Genomic DNA, 23,912 nt, shown 5'->3' on the forward strand with positions numbered 1-23,912 from the left:
TTCAAACTGGAATGACATAAATGTGAAACTGTGAATATGCCATTAATAATGAATGGGGAAAAATTTGCCGTAAATTTGCGAATTTTGTGAAAACATTTTTTTTTTTTGAATGAAATAATATTTGGAATATGTGAATATTTGGAATATGTCGAAATTGGAATGGGTGAATCGGATCAATTATGTTGAAGTAGTGGAAGGACAAAAAAGTGAGGAGAATAAAATAGAAGAAGAATAAAGTGAATGGTGTAGAATAACATGTGTGAAGGCCTTCTTGCTGTGATTTAGTTTCCCACAGGTGAAGATGGTTCATAATACCGCTCATTTTTACTTTTCCTCGACTGATTGTTTACAGCCATTTCTTTCTCCTTTTCCTCTTATGAGGTATAATGAACTGCAAATGCAGTTTCAAATTGTTCCTAGCATTACAGCCTGCAAAACAGCAACTTTTAGCCATTATGAAGTAAATGAATAAAAAGTAGCAGAATTCAAAGCGTTTGACAAACGTGTGCCCCCCCTCTCAAAATGCCGCCAATTGCAGTAGGTGGTGACGTCATAAACACCATGTCTGCCTTCATCGATATGCAGACCCACATTACCTTTTTGTGTGATTAGTGTAATTTTGTACTAGTCAGTTTTCCAAAATATGTCATTTGTCAAATTTCTCTATTTTATTTCATTGTTTGTATTTTATTACCCTTCTATGCACCAAACAGAGCAAAAAACAAATGTTTTTCTTCACAGGTTCTGTAGCTCCAGTAATGGAAGCTGCCATGGGGATTAGGTCGCCTCCAGTAAATGCATGTGGTCAAGCAAGCATCAACCGAAAGACCACTTTTCCCAAAGCTTTAAGGCTCAAGAGCAATGACAAGGCACGGGATGGCCAAATTTTAGGACCAGGAAGGTTGGTGTTTTGAGATTAAACTTTCATTTAGGTGCAGAAATGTTTCATGATGAAATGTGGAGCTTGTACTTAATTTGATGTTGAATGGAATGTTGCATTCTGTGCTCAACTAGAAGTGTTAAAAAAACGTATCTGAATTGAAAAAAATGGTTTTGATTTTGTAAATGTGAGTGTATTGAATCAAATATAATTGTTAGACTGTAAGGTAGTATATTGATATACGTATGTTCTTATTCGAAAGATTTATTTAAAGGAAGGGTCACTTTTATCATTACTTACTGACAAGTTCATTTATGTTGGAATAGCCAAAGCCATAAAAAAACAATAACTCCTGAATACTGCAGATAAATTACACATAGCAATAAAACAACTGGATTATATAAGAGATGTAAAATCAAATGAATTACAAATAAATAATCAATAAAGGGTTTTTATTGTCCCTGTACCTAAGAGACACATAGAGATGCATACGGAACGTAACTTACTGTAACTTACAGTATGTAAATGTCAAACTAACTTAGCTTTTTCTTTTAAAATTATTTATATCTATATTTTCTATTTTTCAGTTTTTTTAATGCATCTTACATAACGTTAACTTAAAACTAACTTAGCATATTTATTTTTTATATATTATTTTACGTTTTCTTTTTAGCTTGAATCTTCAACCTCTTCACTTACACTCAATTCAAGGTTTCTTTTCTTTGCTTCACTTTCCTCCTCACCATCACTTGACCTCTTTTTAGATTTTTTTAAAGAAAGGCGTTCCATCTCTTCCAGGGTAGGGCTGCAACATTTAAAGATGAGGATTATCCCCTTGGATGGCTTGGACGCTTTGAGAGCTTCCTTCTGCTTAATTGTCGTCACTTGATCGCCAAAATTGTTGACGTGTTCTAGACATATTGTTTCGCAATATCACTCACACGCACTCCACGCTCACGTTTTCTTATGATTTATTTTTTTAATCGTAAGGAAATCATCTCCTTCTTCCTTTCATCACCACTGCTACTATTTGCGTTATATATCAAGTAACTATTATATAAACAATAATATTATCAAACCATCTGTGTCACTCCAAATCATTAAATCCATCGATCGTCCTTTATGTCAACAATGCCGACCGGGTGTGCGCTGCTGACGGCGCTTGCACTTCAAAATATTCCACAGGCCCATATAACGAGATATAAATTACATATCAAATAACTCTTATATAAGCAATAATATTATCAAACCATCTGTGTCACTCCAAATCATTAAATCCACCAATCAAATTCCTCGTCCTTTGTTAACAACGCCGCGCGTGCGCCCTGACGTCAGCCTCGTCGTTATTCCAAAGATCTAGTTTATAACTACAGTGGAGCCTCGGTTGTCGAACGTCCCGGTTCTCGAACAAATCGGTATTCGAACAAAAAATTCTAGATTTTTTTGCTTCGGATGTCGGACAAAATTCAGTTGTCAAACCTCGCAAGATGAGCCGAGAAAACCCGCATGACAACTGACGTTCGTTATTATGTTCATGTTACTCTGAGTATTGCATCAACTCTAATTATGCCTCCAAAAGAAGCAAGTGGGAGCAGTAAAGCGATCCTAAAACACAAAGACGCTGAGCGCCCGGCGCGCTGTGGTTGCGTGATCGGACCAAATTAAGCTCCCTGCGCACTGAGGTCCACTTAAATTGTGGAAAGTGCATCGGGACTTTAAACTTATTTTCAAAATTTCAGCAACGGCTCTGTCACAATAATGCGACCAGCGCGGTGCAGTTGCGCGGTCGGCGACGCGCTACAGTTGCGCGTTCGGCGATGCGCTGCAGTTGCGCGATCAGACAAATATGCGCAAATGAAAAAATGCTTAAAAAAGGCGGTTTTTTTTTTTGTCTTGGAACGGATGATATTTTTTTCCATTATTTGTAATGGGAAAATATGATTCGGAATTCGAAGGATTCACTTCTCGAACAGCCTTCTGGAACGGATTGTGTTAGAAAACCGAGGCTCCACTTTATATGTAGCGTTAACAAAGTACAAGGAAAGACGTGGGTTTGGTAAACGGCTCTTTACTTAACAAAACAAGAGTTCAACAAGCCAACAACTACTGAACTGTAACTGTATACAAGTTGCTACACAAAATAAAATACCGTATTTGCCGGTGTACAGGTCGACTCGGTGTATAAGTCGACCCCCTAAAATTCGACAGAAATTTACGATTTTATGATATATCCTTTGTATAAGTCGAGCTCAATTGTTGCATTATATTAAACTTCAAAATTCAATATGCGAAATTTATTGACAAAATGTGTTCAAATTCCGGGAGGCCGTGCGCATGCGGCTGTTTATAAGCACCGCGGAGGAGCTCGCGGCCGGCGAGCTCGCGCACGCCGCCCGGCACCAACGGGAGGCCGGAAATAGCTCCAAGCCGAGCGGATCGGCATTTTATAAGCACCGCGGAGGAGATCGCGGCCGGCGAGCTCGCGCACGCCGCCCGGCACCAACGGGAGGCCGGAAATAGCTCCAAGCCGAGCGGATCGGCACTTTATAAGCACCGCGGAGGAGATCGCGGCCGGCGAGCTCGCGCACGCCGCCCGGCACCAACGGGAGGCCGGAAATAGCTCCAAGCCGAGCGGATCGGCACTTTATAAGCACCGCGGAGGAGATCGCGGCCGGCACCAACGGGAGGCCGGAAATAGCTCCAAGCCGAGCGGATCGGCACTTTATAAGCACCGCGGAGGAGATCGCGGCCGGCGAGCTCGCGCACGCCGCCCGGCACCAACGGGAGGCCGGAAATAGCTCCAAGCCGAGCGGATCGGCACTTTATAAGCACCGCGCAGGAGATCGCGGCGCCTCATTGGACTTCCAGCGGGCCGCGCACTCGCGGACGCCGCCCGGTTCAAATTTTCTAAGTGCAATGCACAATGAGATGCATGAGAAACGGCCTTGGTTACCATCACATTTGAAGCGATGAATACGAAGTTAAATTTTATGACTCGGTGTATAAGTCGAGGTCGATTTTTTTCGGTCGATTTTGGATCGAAAAAGGTCGACCAATACACCGGCAAATACGGTATATCAAATAACTATAACATAAGTAGTTCACCGCCGCACGGCCCCAAGCACCGGCGTGGACTTCCAGGCGTGTGGCGGCGTGGACTTCCATCCCCGAGGTGGCACTTTCAGCCACGGAGGTGGAAGAGAGCTCCATAGAATAGGACCAGGCGTGCGTAAAACCCATGTCCCAGCCACTTTCACCGTCCCCGGACAGCCACCCGGCCGAGCGCCGGCCCCCGATTTACATCGACGGAGGTGAAAGAGAGCTAGCTCCGTAGAGTAGGACCGGGCGTGCGTAAAAGCCATGTCCGAGCCCCATCCACTGTCCCCGGACAGCCACCCGGCCGAGCGCCATCCCCCGACTTCCATCCACGGAGGTGAAAGAGAGCTCCGTAGAGTAGGACCGGGCGTGCGCAAAAGCCATAATAGTTTGTCAAACCTTCTGTGTCACTCCAAATCATTAAATCCTTCAAACTCTTTGTCCTTCGTATCACTTACAAACAAAGCCGCTAATGATGCCGGTAGTACGTGGGGCCCTTCGTCATCTTCGTCATCCCGTGATCGAATCTTTGTCCTTTATGTAAAAAACCGCCGCGCCACTTGAAATTCAAATTACAGTAATCCCTTGCTACAGCGCGGTTCTTTTATCGCATTTTCAATTATGTTTCTTTATTTTGAAAATTTTTGAAAAAATTCACGTCGCACCTCAGTATAAGTCGCCCCCCCACCCAAACTATGAAATAGAACGCGACTTATAGTCCGAAAAATACGGTGTGTATATATAAAACTACTTTTTCCTCACCCCCCGTGGGTGGTCTCTTTTTCCCTTCAAGCTCGGGTCCTCTACCAGAGACCTGGGAGCTTGAGGGTTCTACGCATTATCTTTGCTGTTCCTAGTACTGCACTTTTCTAGACTGAGATGTCAGATGTTTTTCCTGGGATCTGTTTCAGCCACTCCTCCAGTTTGGGGGTTACTGCCCCTAGTGCTCCAATGACCACAGGTACCACTGAAGTCTTCAGTCTCCAGGCCTTCTCCAGCTCTTCTCTGAGCCCTTGATATTTCTCAAGTTTCTCATGTTCCTTTTTCCTAATGTTACCATCATTTGGGATGGCTATGTCAACCACAACGGCTTTCCTCTGCTCTTTGTCCACCACCACAATGTCCGGTTGGTTCGGCATTACCATTCTGTCTGTCTGAATCTCGAAGTCCCAGAGGATCTTGGCTTGGTCATTCTCTACCACCTTTGGAGGTGTTTCCCACTTGGATCTTGGGACTTCCAGTCCATACTCTGCACAGATGTTCCTGTACACCACATATGTCAGAGTCAAGGCCCGCGGGCCACATCCGGCCCGCGAGAAGGTTTTTTACGGCCCCTGGGATGATCTTGATTTATTATTAGAACCGGCCCGCAGACCGCAGCAAGCCGGCAGCCCGCAGATCTTTTACACGCACCAATACTACATTTCCCACAATGCAACGGTGACGCACCGAGCAGTACACTGCTTCATTTCAGTGTTTATTATTAGCAGTCAGCATAACTGTAAAATTAACTTTCAAAAATGGCAAAAAGGAAGGTGGACACTGAGAACTGGGGGTTTCAAACAAGTGGGAGTCGGAGTATATCTTCACGGAGGTAGCTGGAAAACCTGTGTCTTTTGTGTGGAGAAAGTGTGGCGGTACTGAAAGAGTATAATCTGAGACGACATTATGAAACGAAAGACGCGGATTATTTTTTTCTTTGAAGTAAATTTAGCCCACTTTTGCTAAAATAGAAAGTTTAAAAGTTAAAGTTTAATATTTGTTTTCACTGCATGTTACTTCTCCTTGAGGAAAGTGTTTTTGATTAATAGATTTTTGCACTTTATTTTATTGTATTTCAATCCAATTATATTTTAAAAATATTTCAGTTGAGTGGATGAAAGAAAATTGCTATTATTTTTTTCTTTGAAGTAAATTTAGACCACTTTTGCTAAAATATAAAATATAGGTTACTGATGGTGCCTTAAACAATACAGGTTTCTTTCATTTAATGTTCATGTTGTTAGGCTACGGATTTTAGTTATTGATCTGACTCCAAATTGCCATCAACACTTAACACATGAGTTGCTATGTCCCAATCCACACACTGGCGCACCTAACAATTTTGCAAGTTTGTTCTGTCAAAGAGAAGACCAGTAGATCAATCAGACCAAATTTACCAATTGTTTATTGCTGACAAAGCGCACTAATACTGGCCTGGGTCCCGGGTCCCTCACACTAAAACTCGTGCGTTTTTGTGACCACCAAAAGACGATACATTCTTCCGGGTTGCCCAGTTTTGAAGAAACACAATATGAATATTAAAGCATGCAAAACATTGTGTGATGATTGGTTGATGGCCATCTCCTCCCCGTCTAGGTGTTATTACTGAGGTCAGGCGGTTGGGTTTTCCCCGCGAAGCCCGACCACCTGGACGTGATGTTGTTCTCGTTTCTCACCGACCTTGAGGTGTTCTCGTCCGGTACTCCCTGTCTGGGCCTATTCCACAACACTTCGAAGAAAACAAGTTCATGCAGTTTACCTGCACATTCTTCGCCACCCACCAATCCACACGAGCACTCCGATACTAGATATAATATTAATATGATTATAAGTTTAACACAACCTTAAAAAATGTTTGCAAACTGCCGAAAGCACATTTCCCTTTAATGTTATGGGGATTTTTATATAAAGGAAATTTGTCTTTTGTGTCTGTTGAAAATTAAAGATTACTGACAGAGCCATAAGAAAATATTGCTTTATTTATCTGATCATATTGGAATATATTTGTTAGGTTTTCAGTAGGTTCAATTAGGTTCACTAGACTATATGCGTCATTTAAAAAAATTTCAATGAACATTCGATCAGTCCGGCCCTTGGCTTGTAGCAAATTTTTTTATTTGGCCCTCCGTCCATTTGACTTTGACACCCCTGCTGTACACTATTCCAGCTACTTGGTTATGGCGCTCCATGTATGCTTTACCTGCCAGCATCTTACATCCTGCAGTTATGTGCTGGATTGTCTCAGGACCTTCTTTGCACAATCTACACCTGGGGTCTTGTCTGGTGTGGTAGATTTGGGCCTCTATTCCTCTGGTGCTCAAGGCCTGTTCTTGTGCAGCCAGGATCAGTGCCTCTGTGCTGTCCTTCAGACCAGCTCTTTCTAGCCATTGGTAGCATTTCTGGATATCAGCCACTTCAGCTATGTTTCGGTGGTACGTCCCATGTAGGGGCTTGTCCTCCCATGATGGTCCCTCCAGCACCTCATCTTCCTTTGATGCCCATTGTCTGAGACATTCACTGAGCACGTGATCCGTTGGGGCCTTATCCCTGATGTACTTATGTATATATATATATATATATATATATATATATATATATATATATATATATATATATATATATATATATATATATATATTCATTTATATAATCCCTTTTTTTTTTCAATTAGAACGGAATTTGATAGAATGTATAAAGTGAACACATTTGCCGCATTGGAAATTAAAAATGGACACCGATTACTAAGAATAAAGCTGAAATGAAATGCCAGTTTATCGATCGGGGTCCCGCACAAAGCCAAACTGGCGGCGCCATTACTGTGACGTCACAAGTTGTACATCTGGATGTCAACAAACCCAAACAACATGGCAGATGATAGCGACAGCTCCGTTTCTAGCGGCAATATTAGCATAATTTTATCCGATTCAGAAACCTCTTTTGACGCAGAATATGATGAATCTAGCAGTTCACTTGGGCTGAGCTGAGCACATTTTCTGAATTGTGCCCCTCCCGTCACTCTGGTTAGGTTGGCATAGTAAAAAGTGCTCTTGGGGGCTTTAGAGTGCCGAGTTGATCTCGGCACATGAAGACATGACCACCTGCAACGTTTGGTTTAGGTTTCATAAGCATTTTTAATTTTATTGCTTGAATCGCATTTTCTCGACGAGCTGAGCACGTTTTCTGAATTGTGCCTCTCTCGTCACTGTGGTTAGGTTGGCATAGTAAAAAGAGTAGAGTGCCGAGTTGACCACTGCGCATGGAGAAATGAACATCTGCAGCGTTTGGTTTAGGTTTTAGGCGCATTTTGAATTTTATTTCTTAAATCGCATTTTTTCGACGAGCTGAGCACGTTTTCTGAATTGTGCCCCTCCCGCCACGCTTCGACATACTTTTCAAAGTCTCAAAGTCTCCTTTATTGTCAATTCCTCCGCATGTCAAGACACACAAAGTGATCGAAATTACGTTTCTCACTATCCCAGGGTGACAAGACAGAGTTCACAACGCACATACAAGTAAACAACACAGGAAAATTAAAACAAGAAGATGAACAATAAGAGTGATAGCACGCTAGCCGCTCCCGATGCACAGCAGAGTCCGGAAAGATGACAGTCAACCAGGCCACTGTGAACACGAGCACACAGCAGGCACGCACTGTCCGGTTCGTGGATCCTATCAGGCGAACTCAACCCATCTTGTCGTCCCCCGAACAAATGTACGCCAGGATAATGGAAGGCACGGCTAGGCGAGCTGGGTTGGCCGCAAACCTGGCCCGACGTCTCCGTGCTGGCCCCTCTTCTCTTTTTGTTTACATTCACTGAAGCTAAACGCGTACAACTTGAGACGTCATGAGATGTCACTTCCGGCTGGCGGCTCGGTGCAGTCAGACTCGTCTGTGCGGCAAATTTAAATTATATTTTTCAGAGCAACAGCTTCTTTTTTGTTGTTTCGAGCGTCAATTTATATTTATAAGCCCATAAGCTAACTAAAACCGATTTATACATATACCGGTGTCTCTAGCCCTTTAAAACCCTCTCACCCACACACAGGAAACAATCTTCTCAGGACTTGACTACACGTATGCTTTTTAAAAGAAAATACTTCTTCATGTAGGGGGGAAAAAATTGTCCACACTTCCAACTTTGTTTAAAAAAACAGCCACATCAAACAGCATAAGTGTGTTTTTTAGGTATTTAGTTTGTCAAGAAGGGTCCTGACCGCTCCATCCTAGCGCCTGGAGAACAGGATGTCATCCCCACGGGCAGCCAAAGCACACGTCTCTGAGTACAGTCATATTTTCACGAATGTTAAGACCATCACGATCTGTTTTTTGGAAGGGGGGGGGGGGGGGGGGGGGGCTTTGGTAGTTGTTGTTTTTTTAGGGCAAATCATGTGTTGCCATGGCAAAAGTGCTGGATAAAATTAAAAGCATTTGATTTTTTTTTTTTTTATCACAACCATTGTTGGATTTGGTCCACAATTTAGGAAACACGCTATCATGGCAAGGGCCACAGCCAAAATCACCTGTTATCCAATTCACTTACTGCGTGCTCGTTTCATTTATTCACTTTTTTCTACAAGAATAAGACATCAAAACAAAAATTTGATTTACACAGGTTGGTTGAGTTCAATCACAATTCTTGTTACGAAAGCTCCATTCTCAGGAAAAATACAATACAGTGCTTGGCTTTTTGTTCAACAATGCTCAAGAGCAGAAAGACCCCATTCCGAAAAAGCAACGTTCAAAGTTCCTTGGTCATCTCATAATCAGTTGCACATGCAGTTGGGGGCCGAGTTCGATGGGTAATGATTCCATGGGGGTGGGCCAAGTTCAATAAGAGCAGTTTCCATAGGCGGTTGATGCAGTGATGGGCGATTCGGTGTGTGTGGGATAGCTTGGTGGGGGCTGTTGTTTTTCCATCCACCTGCTTCCAGACTTTCGGCCTTGGCCTGACCCTTTGGCTAGGTTCTTGGCTGTTCTTCGCCTGCTGCTCTCCCTCTGGCATTTCTGCTAGTTTTATCTCCAAGGTTACTTCCTGTAAAAATAATTTCTCCATTCTTGCGCAACCGACCTTCTGCATACTTCCACTTCACACTCTGTCGCACATCTTCCATTCATCTTCCTGCCAATTTGTCATTTTGTACGGAATTACGTGACGTTTTGGGTGTGGCATAAACTGTTCGTCGGGACGTGAACTTGTGATCATGCTGCATTTATCAATTTCATTGATACTCAATTCGTTTGTTTCCTGACTATTTCCATGCAAAGTTTTCCCTACCAAGCTTTTAGTCACCACATATCATGCATTTGTTTATTCTTTTTACATTCCATGCACCTACTTACTTTGGTCACATTCTCAGTTAATCATGCTTCTTGTAATATATACGTATAAAATAGGTTTTCTTTGTTAGGCAAAACATTTCCCTCTGTCCAGAACATTCTCCAATTATCCAAGGCTGGCATCTAGTGTTATTCTGTTTATCCCTATTTTTGCTAGTTCAGCTTGTTTTTCTCGACTGCCCCTTCTGGTCTCATGTAACGGTTTGGCACCATCTCTTGGAAAAATGTGGAATTATAGCAATGCCAATTTACCCAATAACTCTCAATTCAAGTTTTGCACCATCTGCTGCTAAAATTTAGAATTTCAGCAATGCCAATTTATTCCTGGGAACAATTCAATACTCACTTTTTGCACCATCTGTTTTCCCCGTCCACCATGTTACTTGACAGTGTAAACACACTCCCAATATGAGATAGATATGATTAATTTGCAAGGAGAAAAACATGAATGAACTAGAGAATGCAATTTCTGGAGAAATTGTATGTGAGGGCTAATAGGCTGAATTAAAACTTGTGGAATATTATGGAATAATAATAATAGGCATGAGCTAAAGCAGGGGTGCCCAATACGTCGATCGCGATCGACCGGTCGATCGCCTGGCCACTACTGGTCGATCGCGTGATATTAAAATGTTTTGGGGGGTTTTTCGCACTTGACGCATGCGCAAACAACGGCACTAACAACACAACACTAACACGCTAGCTTGCGAGTTCCCTCCAATTGCCAGAACCCTGTTTTTTCTCTTAAACTTAAGAAAGGGTATAAAAAGGGCAGGGTATAGCAAGGGGTGTTTTACAACTTTGTGTAGGGTGGGACAAGCTAGGTTATTTATTACAGGTTGCATTCCAACATAATCATACAATAAAGATAATCTGGAAAACCCTGACAGGGGGCAATGTAGAATTTTTGGTGAAAGAGAATTCTCAGAATCAGGAGGCATGAGCTGAATAGTTTAAAATTGAACGGTTTGAATTAGTCAAGAATTATAAAAATTAGAGGGGGAAAACTGAATGAGTCTAAATACTTGTGGTCTTGTAATGGGGAGAATGTTGAATTTTCAATACAGGAGAATTATTGGAATCAGTAGGCATAAACTGAATAGTTTACAGGTGGAACGGTTTGAATCAGCCAGAAATGTAGAAATTAGAGGGGAAAAACTGAATGAGTCCAAATACTTGCAGGTTTTGTAATGGAGAGAATGTAGAATGTTTGGTAAGGGTGAATTCTTGGAATCAGTACGCATAAGCTGAATAATTTAAAGCTGGAACAGTTCGGAACAGTCAAATAATGTATAAATTGGATGGGCAAAACTGAATTTTTAATAAAATTAAATATTTTCTGGACATTTTGAAGTGGAAATAAATATTTGAATTTTTGTTTTCCTCCTAGCTGGTCAACCAAATCTACTTAAAACTTGCATCATTTTTAAGACAAAGTTTGTGAGTTCTCTTGAACCGATGTTGCCATGGCAATGCTATGTTTCTCAAGAAAACGTTAAGTTTGAGGGTCTAACCGTGCACACAAACTTGTGAAATACTGCACACGCATCAGGGCAGGCAAAATCATAAATATGTCATCAGTTTATGGTGCGATGTTTTAATTGAATGAAGCAGAACTGTCTCGGAGGCGAACGATTTGAAAGCCAGTCACTCTTATCTCAGACACCATAGTAGTAGTATATTATGCAATTGAAGGAACACGGTTTACTAACAATATTGTTGGGTTTGCATTCATTTATGGTGAGAGCTTAATTTAATGGAGACATTAATTGGTTGAGAATTGGTATGTGATCATACTCTTCAAATGTTATTTTCCAGGCCAAGTCATCATGGCAACCAGGGCTCTGTAGATCAGTTGGCATCTTCAGAGGAAGGGAAACCCTCCACTTCTGTGTCTGCTGCAGTGTCAACTCCATCCTTGCTGTCCCTATCGTCTTTTCAGGATGTGGATGAGAGTGGAGGGAAGAAGGAAGTTTGGGTTTCTGTTTTCAGATACCTTAACAAAGCTGAGTTGCTCAAATGCATGAGCGTCTGCAAGGCCTGGTATAAATGGTATGTCCTACATAAATGTGTTCCTCTGAAGTAGAGGTGCGTGACAGAGATGTATATTCAATATAAGGTATGAATTTGGACAAAGACAAATGTAGACCCTACTGGCATATCGCGGTAATGCATGTTGTTTGATATACCCCGCTATGTGCACTTTAGTGTGACAGTGACATCAATGTATGGCCAGCCACAAGAGAAAGTGGGGGAAAAAACATCATTGAAATAATATATGTTTGTCGTTATACTTGCATCAAAAAATGTAAACTTCTGCAAGCAGCGTTATCACAAAAACAAAGGGGAGACACCGAGAAAATGTGCTATTTGCGAAGCTATCTAAATGAGGTCACAAATTAACGAAATACGTAAATGATTTTGTAATATAGTCACATTGGTGTGACTTAAACCACATTACAGGGGAGAGTAAGTAACTAGGAACATAAATGACCCAGCAACCTAATGAGTGAGGGATCCTAGAGGGAAAAATTATGTAAAGAAAGCTACACACAGCCACCGTAAACTTGAAACGAAGTTGGAACGTCACCAGTGTTTATTTTAGCTGAGAGGAGTATACATATTACACTGATATATCCATCCATCCATTTTCTGAACCGCTTAGTCCCCACGGGGGTCGAGGGCGTGCTGGAGCCTATCCCAGCCGTCATCGGGCAGTAGGCGGGGGACACCCTGAACCGGTTGCCAGCCAATCGCAGGGCACACAGAGACAAACAACCATTCGCACTCGCACTCACACCTAGGGACAATTTGGAGTGATCAATCGGCCTACCAAGCATGTTTTTGGGATGTGGGAGGAAACCGGAGTGCCCGGAGAAAACCCACGCGGGCTCGGGGAGAACATGCAAACTCCGCACAGGGAGGGCCGGAGGTGGAATCGAACCCGCACCCTCCTAACTGTGAGGCGGACGTGCTACCCAGTGCGCCACCGAGCCGCCTTACACTGATATAATAAATATATATATATATATATATATATATATATATATATATATATATATATATATATATTTTATACACTGATATAATAAATATTTAAAATATAAAAACATTTAACAGTACCACATTAAAGATATTTTTTCAGCAACAATATTGGATAGAGGCAAAAAAAAACAAAAACATCTTCAATTGCATAAACAATCCGATAAACATTGTTATTTGAGTGTTGAGTTAATTATGTTTGAGATCTGATTAAAGAAATCAGAAAAGGACTTGCTACGGCCGAAAAGGGAAGAGGTAAAAGCTAATTAATACAGACACAAATATTTTAATGATTTATCGAAAACTAAATTGAAAGCCTGATTTCAGTGTTTTGATTTAAAATATCAGCTGCACCAGGGAGTGCTAACTTTTATTTCCGACTTGATATGATAACAAATGTTAACCTAATTAACATTAGTTTCATCATTATTTATCAATTTAGCTCCACAAATAGACTGAATGATGAAAAGCACTGTATACATTAGTGAATAATTTCTTACATTGTTATTAATAAAAAAAAAAAATTAACCTTATTTTTATTTCGGGATATTTAACGTTACTGTTATATACATTTGTGGCCATGTTGCCCAGCCTTTTTCTGACGTGTTAAAGAGGTCCTAAAATTAAAAAAAATATATTTGATGCAGGAGCTTTGATAAGCACCTATGGAGCCATCTGGATCTGAGCCGATTCAACCCCCTTAGTAACCAGGCCTTGGCAGGTATCATAAAACATCAGCCCACCTCTTTGGACCTCTCATGGACACCCTTGGCCAAAAGACAGCTCAACTGTCTTCTAACCAGGCTTCCAGGTAAAGATACTGTATCTCTATAAAGTGATCTCTCGTTTATTGTGCAATAAACAAAGCTCTGCGAAATAGAAGCGGTATATGTATTATTTGTTGTATTATTTATGAATTTACACACCATTGTCTACAAATTTACAAAAAAACTTGCCAGCAGCCGCAATTATTCGGCGCTCAATGGAATATGGGTTTTAAGAATTATACTTGAAATGACGTGTTGCAATTTCGTCTTGTACATTACAAGCTGGACCCAGGACAAGAAAAGGGATCAACTACCTTTTTGGCCAAGCACATCCTAACATTGATTCACAGATTGTTTTGCCCATTCCTTTTTCAGATTCACTCTCTGTCTTACTTTAGGTCTTCGAGAGTTAAGGCTTGCTGGCTTGTCCTGGCCATGCCTGTCAGCATTGGTCTCCTCAACTCTTCCCTCTCTTCGACTACTGGATCTGCGTTGGTGTGAAGGCATTAAAGATACCCAATTTCTAGAGCTCCTCTCCTATCATGGTCAGATTCAACACAAATGAGAATTCGTACAAATTCCCTACATTTATTCACGTTGACACCCCCCACACACACATACACACACACTCCCTCTCATTTTAGGTTCGGAGTCATCTCGTTGCAGACTAAGGAACATAGTAGCACTGCACCTGTCTGGTCTGGATATCAATGAGTCCACTTTGAGACTAATTCAACAACATATGCCACGATTGGAGAAGCTGGATCTGGCTCACTGCAAGAAGATTACGGATTCTTCAATAGCTTTGCTGGCAACAGGAGGCACACACACAAGGACCAACCTCAATGAACTCATTTTATCAGGTATTTTATTTACATTTTGTAATTGTCCAAAGGGACTGTATTCATTTGTGAGACCACTTTTGTGTTTCTTTGATATTGCTTCACACAATTTTCACTCATACTTAACTTCCTCATCTCCTAACTGGAATCGTTCAATAGCTGTAGCTCAGTCAAATTCAATTCACACAAATTTCACACATACCGTATTTTCGGGAGTATAAGTTGCTACGGAGTACAAGCCATACTAGCCATAAAATGCAAATTAAAGAAGGAAATAGACATAGAGGAGTATACTGACTCTGTTACCTCATACATCACGAAGTGCATCGATGATGTGACTTGCTCGAAATCCGTCGTCACTCGAGCGAACTGGAAGCCGTGGCTGACAGGGGCTGTCCTCAGACTGCTGAGGGTCAGGGACAAGGCTTTCAGAGCGGGGGATGAGGCTGGCTTGAGGACAGCGAGGGCCGACCTGTCCCGAGGCATCAAAGAAGCGAAGAAGGCGTTCTCGTGCAAGGTCTCCACCCACTTCAAGGACAGCAAGGACGCACGTAGCCTTTGGCGGGGCATTCAGACCATCACGGACTACAAGCCCGCGCCGAGGAGCTGTGAAGGCGACGTCTGTCTGCTGAACGATCTGAACTGCTTCTTTGCTCGCTTCGACGCCCAGAACAGCACTTGCCCACTGAAGAACATTCCCCCCCCCACACGAGCAGCCCCTGCGCCTCTCTGCCGACGGTGTGAGGAGGGCGCTTGCTGCTATTGACACCCGTAAGGCGGCGGGCCCTGACAACATCCCGGGTCGAGCGCTGAAGGACTGCGCTGGGGAGCTGTCGGGTGTCTTCACGGACATCTTTAACGTTTCCCTGCAGCAGGCCATCGTCCCCTCGTGTTTCAAGGCTGCCACCATCGTTCCTGTGCCGAAGAAACCTGCACCGTCCTGCTTCAATGACTACCGCCCCGTGGCACTGACGCCTATCATCATGAAGTGCTTTGAGCGGCTTGTCATGGAGCACATCAAATCCGTTCTCCCCCCCGCCATTGACCCTTTCCAGTTCGCGTACCGTGCCAAGCGGTCCTCTGAGGATGCCATCTGCTCTGCCCTCCACTCGGCCCTCACACACCTGGAGAGAAAGGACTCTTATGTGAGGTTGCTGTTTGTGGACTTCAGCTCTGCCTTCAACACCATTGTGCCGCAGCGACTCATCTGCAAACTCGACGAGCTGGGCCTCAGTACCTCCCTCTGCAACTGGCTATTGGACTTCCTCTGTCAGAGGCCTCAGGTGGTGCGTGTTGGCGACAAAATCTCCGCCAGCATCACGCTGAGCACGGGGGCCCCTCAGGGCTGCGTGCTCAGTCCATTGCTCTTCACCCTGCTGACGCATGATTGCACTGCGACCTACAGCGACAACCGCATAGTGAAGTTTACTGACGACACGACTCTGGTGGGTCTCATCACGAAGGGCGACGAGACTCGGTACAGGTCGGAAGTTGACCTTCTGACCACGTGGTGCAGGGACAACAACCTCCTGCTGAACGTCGACAAGACCAAGGAAATTGTTGTTGACTTCCGGAAGGGTCACACAAAACACCTGCCGCTGATCATCGATGGTGCTGTGGTGGAGAGGGTGAGCTGCACCAAGTTCCTGGGGGTGCACATCAGTGAGGACCTCTCCTGGTCCGCAAACACCTCGTCACTGGCAAAGAAAGCTCAGCGACGCCTGTACTTCCTGCGGAAGCTCAGGCGTGCATGTGCTCCTCAGGCAGTCCTGTCTACATTCTACCGTGGCACCGTTGAGAGCGTCCTCACCAGTTGCATCGCTGTCTGGGGTGGTAACTGCACTGAACAGAACTTGAAGGCCCTGCAGCGCATAGTGAATACGGCTGGTAAGATTATTGGTGCTTCGCTCCCCTCCCTGAAGGACATTTACACTTTCCATCTCGCCCGCAAGGCAACCTCGATTGCGAGAGATGTGAGTTACCCGGCTCACTCTTTGTTTGACCTTCTGCCCTCTGGGAAGAGGTACAGGAGCCTGCGCTCCCGCACCACCAGACTCGCCAACAGCTTCTTTCACAAGGCTGTTAGGACTCTGAACTCGCTACCCCGTTCTGCGTAGCGTGCGGCACTGTTGCGCTATTTTTCTGGAATGTCTGCTGTACGCGCACTTGCTCCTTTTTTGCTCCTCTTATTTATTTATTTATTTATTTATTTATTTATTGTGTTATTTATTCATTATTTATTCAGCACGCTGTTGTTATACTTGTTTACTTATTTGTCTGTTGTGAGCCATGTCTTGTCACCGTGGGATAGGGGGGAACGAAATTTCGGTTTCTTTGTGTGTCTTTGGCATGTGGAGAAATTGACAATAAAGCTGACTTTGACTTTGACTTTGAAAAGACATATAAAAGTCGCATTGGAGTACAAGTCCCATTTTTGGGGAAATTTATTTGATAAAATCCAACATCAAGAACAGACATGTCATCTTGAAAGGCAATTTAAAATAAAATAAAAACTGAATAGTGGCAACAACAGGCTGAATACAGTACGGTATGCTCACGTTACAGGACACAAACAACGAACTGAGAATGTGCCTGGTATGTTAACATATCATATTAATAGTTATTCAAATAACTATAACATAAACAGCATTCTAACAAGTTTACCAAACCATCCGCGTCACTCCAAATCACTAAATCCAATGAAATGTTCATCCTCTGTGTCACTTTTAAACAACTCCGCGAACTCCGGAAGTCAAAGATGCAGCGCTTCCTCTTCTATGTCGCTTATGTCACTCATCCTTCAGTTGCAGTTACAATTATTCCAGCCTTTCTGAATCCTGACACACAGAGCGCCTAGAGCGCCCTCTTGCGGTTCAGTGTGAAAATAACATGCTTGGCATTAATATAAACCCTAATTTAAAGCCCTACTTTAAAACCTTAACATTAGTTTGCGACGGAATTAAAAAACTGCAAGCCTAGTTTGAACTCTGTCAATGAAACTATAAACTGAGTTTGAAACCTACATTGTGTGGCGTCATCCATAGCATTGTAGTTCACATATTTTACCGCTAGAGGGCAGACTATGTCCATGTATTGTTTGAGGACTGCAGAGCCCGTCAGGAGCGATTTGCTGAAGCCAGTGAATAAAGAGGCTGTTTCCCTGTGAACTCAAAGCAGCAGTCTTTATTTGTAAAAGAGCCTATGTCTATGAAATGCTAAATTTTGAGCCCGATTATGGCCACACTACCCTGAAAACACCCGATTGCGTCCCATTTCAGAAGCTAAGCAGGGCCTGGTTAGTACTTGGATGAGAGACCACCTGGGAATAGCAGGTGCTGAAAGCTTTTTTTGTTTTTTGTTTTTTTTGCACTTCAATCGTTAAAGCAAATTTTTTCAACAGCCATCAAGTACTGCCTCTGCTTGGCATTTAATCAGCGGTTTCAGAGGTACCTATAAAGTGGTAAGTTTTGAAAACCATCTCAGCTTATGGCCATACTACCCCGAGAACGCTTGATCTCGGAAGCTAAACAGGCTTGGGCCTGGTGAGTACTTGGATGGGAGACCGCCTGGAAATACCATTTGCCGTAATATTTTTTTTTAGCCTCGATCATTTAACAACAGCCATCCAGTACCGTAGCTGCTTGGCATTAATATTAACCCTAGTTTAACGCCATACATTAAAACCTGATATAATAATGTGTTAATAATTTCACACATAAGTCGCTCCTGAGTATAAGTCATACCCTCGGCCAAACTATGAAAAGAAAACTGTGATTTATAGTCCGGAAAAAAATACTATACTTAGCTTCCTCACCGCTAAACTGGAATCGTTCATTGTAACAGCTAAAGCTAAGTCGAATTCAAGTGAATTCAAATTACAAACCGGATTCGGTTGAAGTTGGGAAATTGTGTAAAATGTAAATAAAACCAAAATACAATGATTTGAAAATCCTTCTCAACCCATATTCAATTTAATACACTACAAAGAGAACATACTTACCGTATTTTCCGGACTATAAGTCGCTCCGGAGTATAAGTCGCACCAGCCATAAAATGCCCCAAAAAGTGAAAAAAAAACATATATAAGTCGCTCCAGAGTATAAGTCGCATTTTGGGGGCAATTTATTCGACAAAATCCCACACCAAAAACAGTCATGAACGAGCAACAACCGGCTAAACGATAGCAACAACAGGCTAAACGATAGGTATGCTAACGTGACAAACACAAACAAAGAGCTGAGAACGGGCCTGACGTAACATATAGAGTGATTAAGGACAACTATTACATGAATAACATGTTTATAAAACCATCAGTGTCACTCCAATTCATTAAATAGCAACAACAGGCTAAACGATAGGTATGCTAACGTGACAAACTCAAACAAAGAGCTGAGAACGGGCCTGACGTAACATATAGAGTGATTAAGGACAACTATTACATGAATAACATGTTTATAAAACCATCGGTGTCACTCCAATTCATGAAATAGCAACAACAGGCTAAACGATAGGTATGCTAACGTGACAAACACAAACAAAGAGCTGAGAACGGGCCTGACGTAACATATAGAGTGATTAAGGACAACTATTACATGAATAACATGTTTATAAAACCATCAGTGTCACTCCAATTCATTAAATAGCAACAACAGGCTAAACGATAGGTATGCTAACGTGACAAACTCAAACAAAGAGCTGAGAACGGGCCTGACGTAACATATAGAGTGATTAAGGACAACTATTACATGAATAACATGTTTATAAAACCATCTGTGTCACTCCAATTCATTAAATAGCAACAACAGGCTAAACGATAGGTATGCTAACGTGACAAACACAAACAAAGAGCTGAGAACGGGCCTGACGTAACATATAGAGTGATTAAGGACAACTATTACATGAATAACATGTTTATAAAACCATCGGTGTCACTCCAATTCATTAAATCCATCGATCGTTCTTTGTCAACAATGGGTGCGCACGGCTGAGGGCGCTTGCGCTTCAAAATATTCCACAGGCTCATATAACGATAGATAAACTATATTTTAAATAACTATAATACAAGCCAATAATATTATCAAACCATCCGTGCACTTTAATTCCATTAAATCCATCGATCAAATTCCTCGTCCTTTGTCAACATCGCCGCGCGTGCGCCCTGACGTCAGCCTCGTCTTTATTCCACAGATCTACTATATAACTATATTGTAGCGTTAACAAAGTACAAGGATAGACGTAGGTTTGGTAAACGGCTCTTTATTAAACAAAACAAACTTCCAAGCGTGTGGCGGCGTGGACTTCCAGACAGACCGGGCGTGCGTAATGGCCATGTCCGAGCCCCGCGCACCGTTCGCGGACAGCCACTCGGCCGAGCGTCGGCCCCCGACTCAGTAGAGACCGGGCGTGCGTAAAAGCCATAATAGTTTTTCAAACCTTCTATGTCACTCCAAATCCTTAATTCCTTCAAATTCTTTGTCCTCCGTGTCACTTAGAAATGATCACCGCTAATGATGCCGGTAGTCCTTGTGTGGGCACGTTTGTATGTAAACAACCGGCGCGCCGCGCTACTGACGTCACTTGAAATAGTAATCCATTGGTACATCACGGTTCTCCAAACTTTCTTTCTGCTGCTCGATTACTGTTTTCAGCTGCATATTTTACAACTTGAAGTTTGTAACCTGCAAAATATGAGTTTCTTTTTGGTGCCATTTTTCTTAAGCCCACCCAGTTGATGAGTCACGGCCAACGGTAAAATTTAGAGCGCCCTCATCCAGTTTCGTCTGAAAATATAAATTTTTTTGGTTGTTTTATCAAAGTCTGCTTTATCGTCGATATATTTTTTTACATACTAAGACACACAAAGAGATTGAAATTACATTTCCACTATCCCTCGGTGAGATAGTACACATATGCATACAAGCAATACAAAAAAAAAACAAGAAGGCACTAACAATGAATAAATAAGAGTATTGAATAAATGATAAATAAACAAATAATAATAAATAATAATAATAAATATAAGAGGAGCAAAAATGGAGCAAGTGTACATACAGCAGACAGTGGACTTGGATATGGTGCTTTAAAGTGTTAATTGCTTTATTTGATGTTTTCTCTATTTTTTATGTTTTGAATATGTTCAAGATAAAGAAATAAAAGCATGTGAAGTGATCAACTATACTAAAAATAACATGGGAAGTGGTCAACTATACTTGTAAGTGATGTCTTAATGATCAAGTAAAAATTTGTGAAAAAAAAACATATATAAGTCGCTCCTGAGTATAAGTCGCCCCCCCACCCAAACTATGAAAAAAAACGCGACTTATAGTCCGGAAATTACGGTAATGTTCAAACTGATAAACTTAATTGTTTTTTCCCAAATAATAATTAACTTCGAATTTCATGGCTGCAACACTTCCAGTAGAAGTTGGGAAAGGTGGCAAAGAAAGCTGCGAAAAGCTCATCAAACACCTATTTAAAAGCCCCAAAGTTAAAGTCCCAATGATCATCGTCACACACACATCTGGGTGTGGTGAAATTTGTCCTCTGCATTTAACCCATCCCCATGTGATTTTAATCCATCCCCTGGGGGAGAGGGGAGCAGTGAGCAGCAGCGGTGCCGCGCTCGGGAATCATTTGGTGATCTAACCCCCAATTCCAACCCTTAATGCTGAGTGCCAAGCAGGGAGGCAATGGGTCCCATTTTTATAGTCTTTGGTATGGACAAGATTTTTACATTCCTTGATCTCTTCTGGCAATTTGTTCCACAGTTTCACCCCACAGACAGACAAACACATGCTCTTCAGAGTGCTATGAGCAATCGGTTGTTTGAGGTTCAATCTGCCTCTCAGCTCATATCCCCCTTCTTTCTCACTAAACAATCTTTGAATATTTTCAGGGAGTGAATTTTGAAGTGCTTTAAACAAAAATTTAGCAGTTTTTGATTCCACCAGATCACAAAAATTTAATGACTGCTTTTAGTGTGTTTTTTGTGTTCATAATAGCCTACTTTATTTACTATCCGTATTGCTCTCTTTTGCATGTTGTATATTGTCTGTAGGTTGCTCCTGTAGGTGTTTCCCCATACTTCGACACAATAATTCAGATATGGTAAAAAGTGTGTACAGTACAGTGTTTGCAGTGATTTGTTGTTAAGAATATGTCTTGTTTTACATGAAATCCCCACAGTACTTGCCAGCTTGGATTTGATATGCTTGATATGTGGTTTCCAGTTTAAGTTGTGGTCGATTAGCACTCCTAAAAATGTATTCTCAAATACTCTTTCCAATTTAACACTAACGATCATTAATTCTACAGAAGTATTTGGGTGTTTATTTCTTTTGCCAAAGACCATGAATTTGGTCTTTTTTAAGTTTAAGGATAGTTTGTTTGCGTCGAACCACAACTTAAGCTTCCCCAATTCTGCTGTAACAGCCTCTGACAGCTGCTGGAGATCATTACCTATACAGAAGATGATTGTGTCATCAGCAAAAGTGACATATTTCAGAATTTTTGAGACATTGCAGATTTCGTTTTAAAAAAAAAAAAAGTCCCAATGATCGTCACACACACATCTGGGTGTGGTGAAATTTGTCCTCTGCATTTAACCCATTCCCGTGTGATTTTGATCCATCTGGGGGAGAGGGGAGCAGTGAGCCGCAGTGGTGCCGCGCCCGGGAATCATTTGGTGATCTAACCTCCCAATTCCAACCCTTAATGCTGAGTGCCAAGCAGGGAGGCAATGGGTCCCATTTTTATAGTCTTTGTCACTTTGTCGCTGGAACATCCCACATGTGATCAGGCTAATTGGGTACCATGATTGCGTATAAAAGGAGCCTCCCCAAACATGCTCAGTTATTCACAAGCAAGGATGGGGCCCAGGTTCACCACTTAGTCCACAACTATGTGAGAAAATAGTTGAACAGTTTAAGAACAACATTTTTCAAAGCAAAATTGCAAAGAATTTAGGGTTTTCAACGTCTACGGTCCATAATATCATCAAAAGGTTCAGAGAATCTGGTGAATCTGGTTTTGGGACTTTAACTTTTAACTTTAAATCACTGCACGTAAGCGAAACGGACGGAAACCAAGACTGAATGACTGTGACCTTCGATCTCTCACACAGCACTGCCTTAAAAACCGACATGTGTGTAAAGGATATCATCAAATGGGCTCAGGAAAACTTCAGAAAACCACTGTCAGTAAATACAGTTCATCACTACATCAGTAAGTGCGGGTTAAAACTCTACCATGCAAAGCAAAAGCCGTTTATGAACAACATCCAGACATGCCGCCGGGTTCTCTGGGCCCGAGCTCATGTAAAATGGACTGATGCACAATGAAAAAGTGTTTTGTGGTCTGATGAGTCCACTTTTCAAATTGTTTTTGGAAACACTGGACGTTGTGTCCTTCGGACCAAAGAGGAGGCGGACCATCCGGACTGTTAAACGCAAAGTTCAAAAGCCAACATCTGTGATGCAGTGACGTGCGGTGAGGTTCATGACTGGGGAGGCACTGACGTCACCTAACCGTGTCACAAAAAAGGTTGGGGAACGCTGCTCTAGTCTGGCTTATTCATTATTTAATTTGAACTATTTTAATTAAAATCTCATATCAGCAGTCTTCACATATAATAACACTCAATAAAACACATGAAATCAAAAACGTGTTTTCAATCGTGCATACCACTCCGTTCCGAAGTCCCGTTGTCCGAATCAAACCTTTTAACTCCGGAGTTGGTCTTCCTTCACTGATGACCTACTGCTTCGACCGAAAATCGAAAGTTAAAATTGTTTAGATATGTAATCCTCCATTGTAAAACAAAATGTAAAAATGGGGGGAAAAAAAAAAAGTAAAACGAAACAAATGACGACTGCTCCTCAGTTGTTCACTGTAAATTTGAACTTGAGATCTCTTATTCTACAGGTAGTCGCATGAAGCATCCTGGGATCACAGGCACCCCCTGCCATAAGGCTTTTTTCGTAGCCTCCGTAAGATCTCTTCAAAGCCGTTTTGTTCATCTAAAGCACAGGTGTCAAACTCAAGGCCCGGGGGCCAGATACGGCCCGCCACATCATTCTATGTGGCCCGCGAAGACAAATTGTGCATCAAATTCGTGTGTCATTACTAGAATTGCAAATTGTCTTAACTTTTAATATCTTTTTTTTTTTTAATATTTGACCAGTTTT

General features: G+C 42.2%; 1 long non-coding RNA gene across 1 annotated transcript; it reads left to right on the top strand.

Moving 5' to 3' along the window:
• The first annotated feature begins 908 nt into the window (after window positions 1–908).
• LOC137840311 (uncharacterized) lies at window positions 909–6,707 on the top strand. Its single transcript, XR_011086867.1, has 2 exons — window positions 909–5,570; window positions 6,335–6,707. It is a non-coding gene; the product is annotated as an uncharacterized lncRNA (long non-coding RNA).
• The last annotated feature ends 17,205 nt before the right edge of the window (window positions 6,708–23,912 follow it).

This window comes from Syngnathus scovelli, chromosome 5, assembly GCF_024217435.2.
Source record: "Syngnathus scovelli strain Florida chromosome 5, RoL_Ssco_1.2, whole genome shotgun sequence".
Taxonomy (NCBI): domain Eukaryota; kingdom Metazoa; phylum Chordata; class Actinopteri; order Syngnathiformes; family Syngnathidae; genus Syngnathus; species Syngnathus scovelli.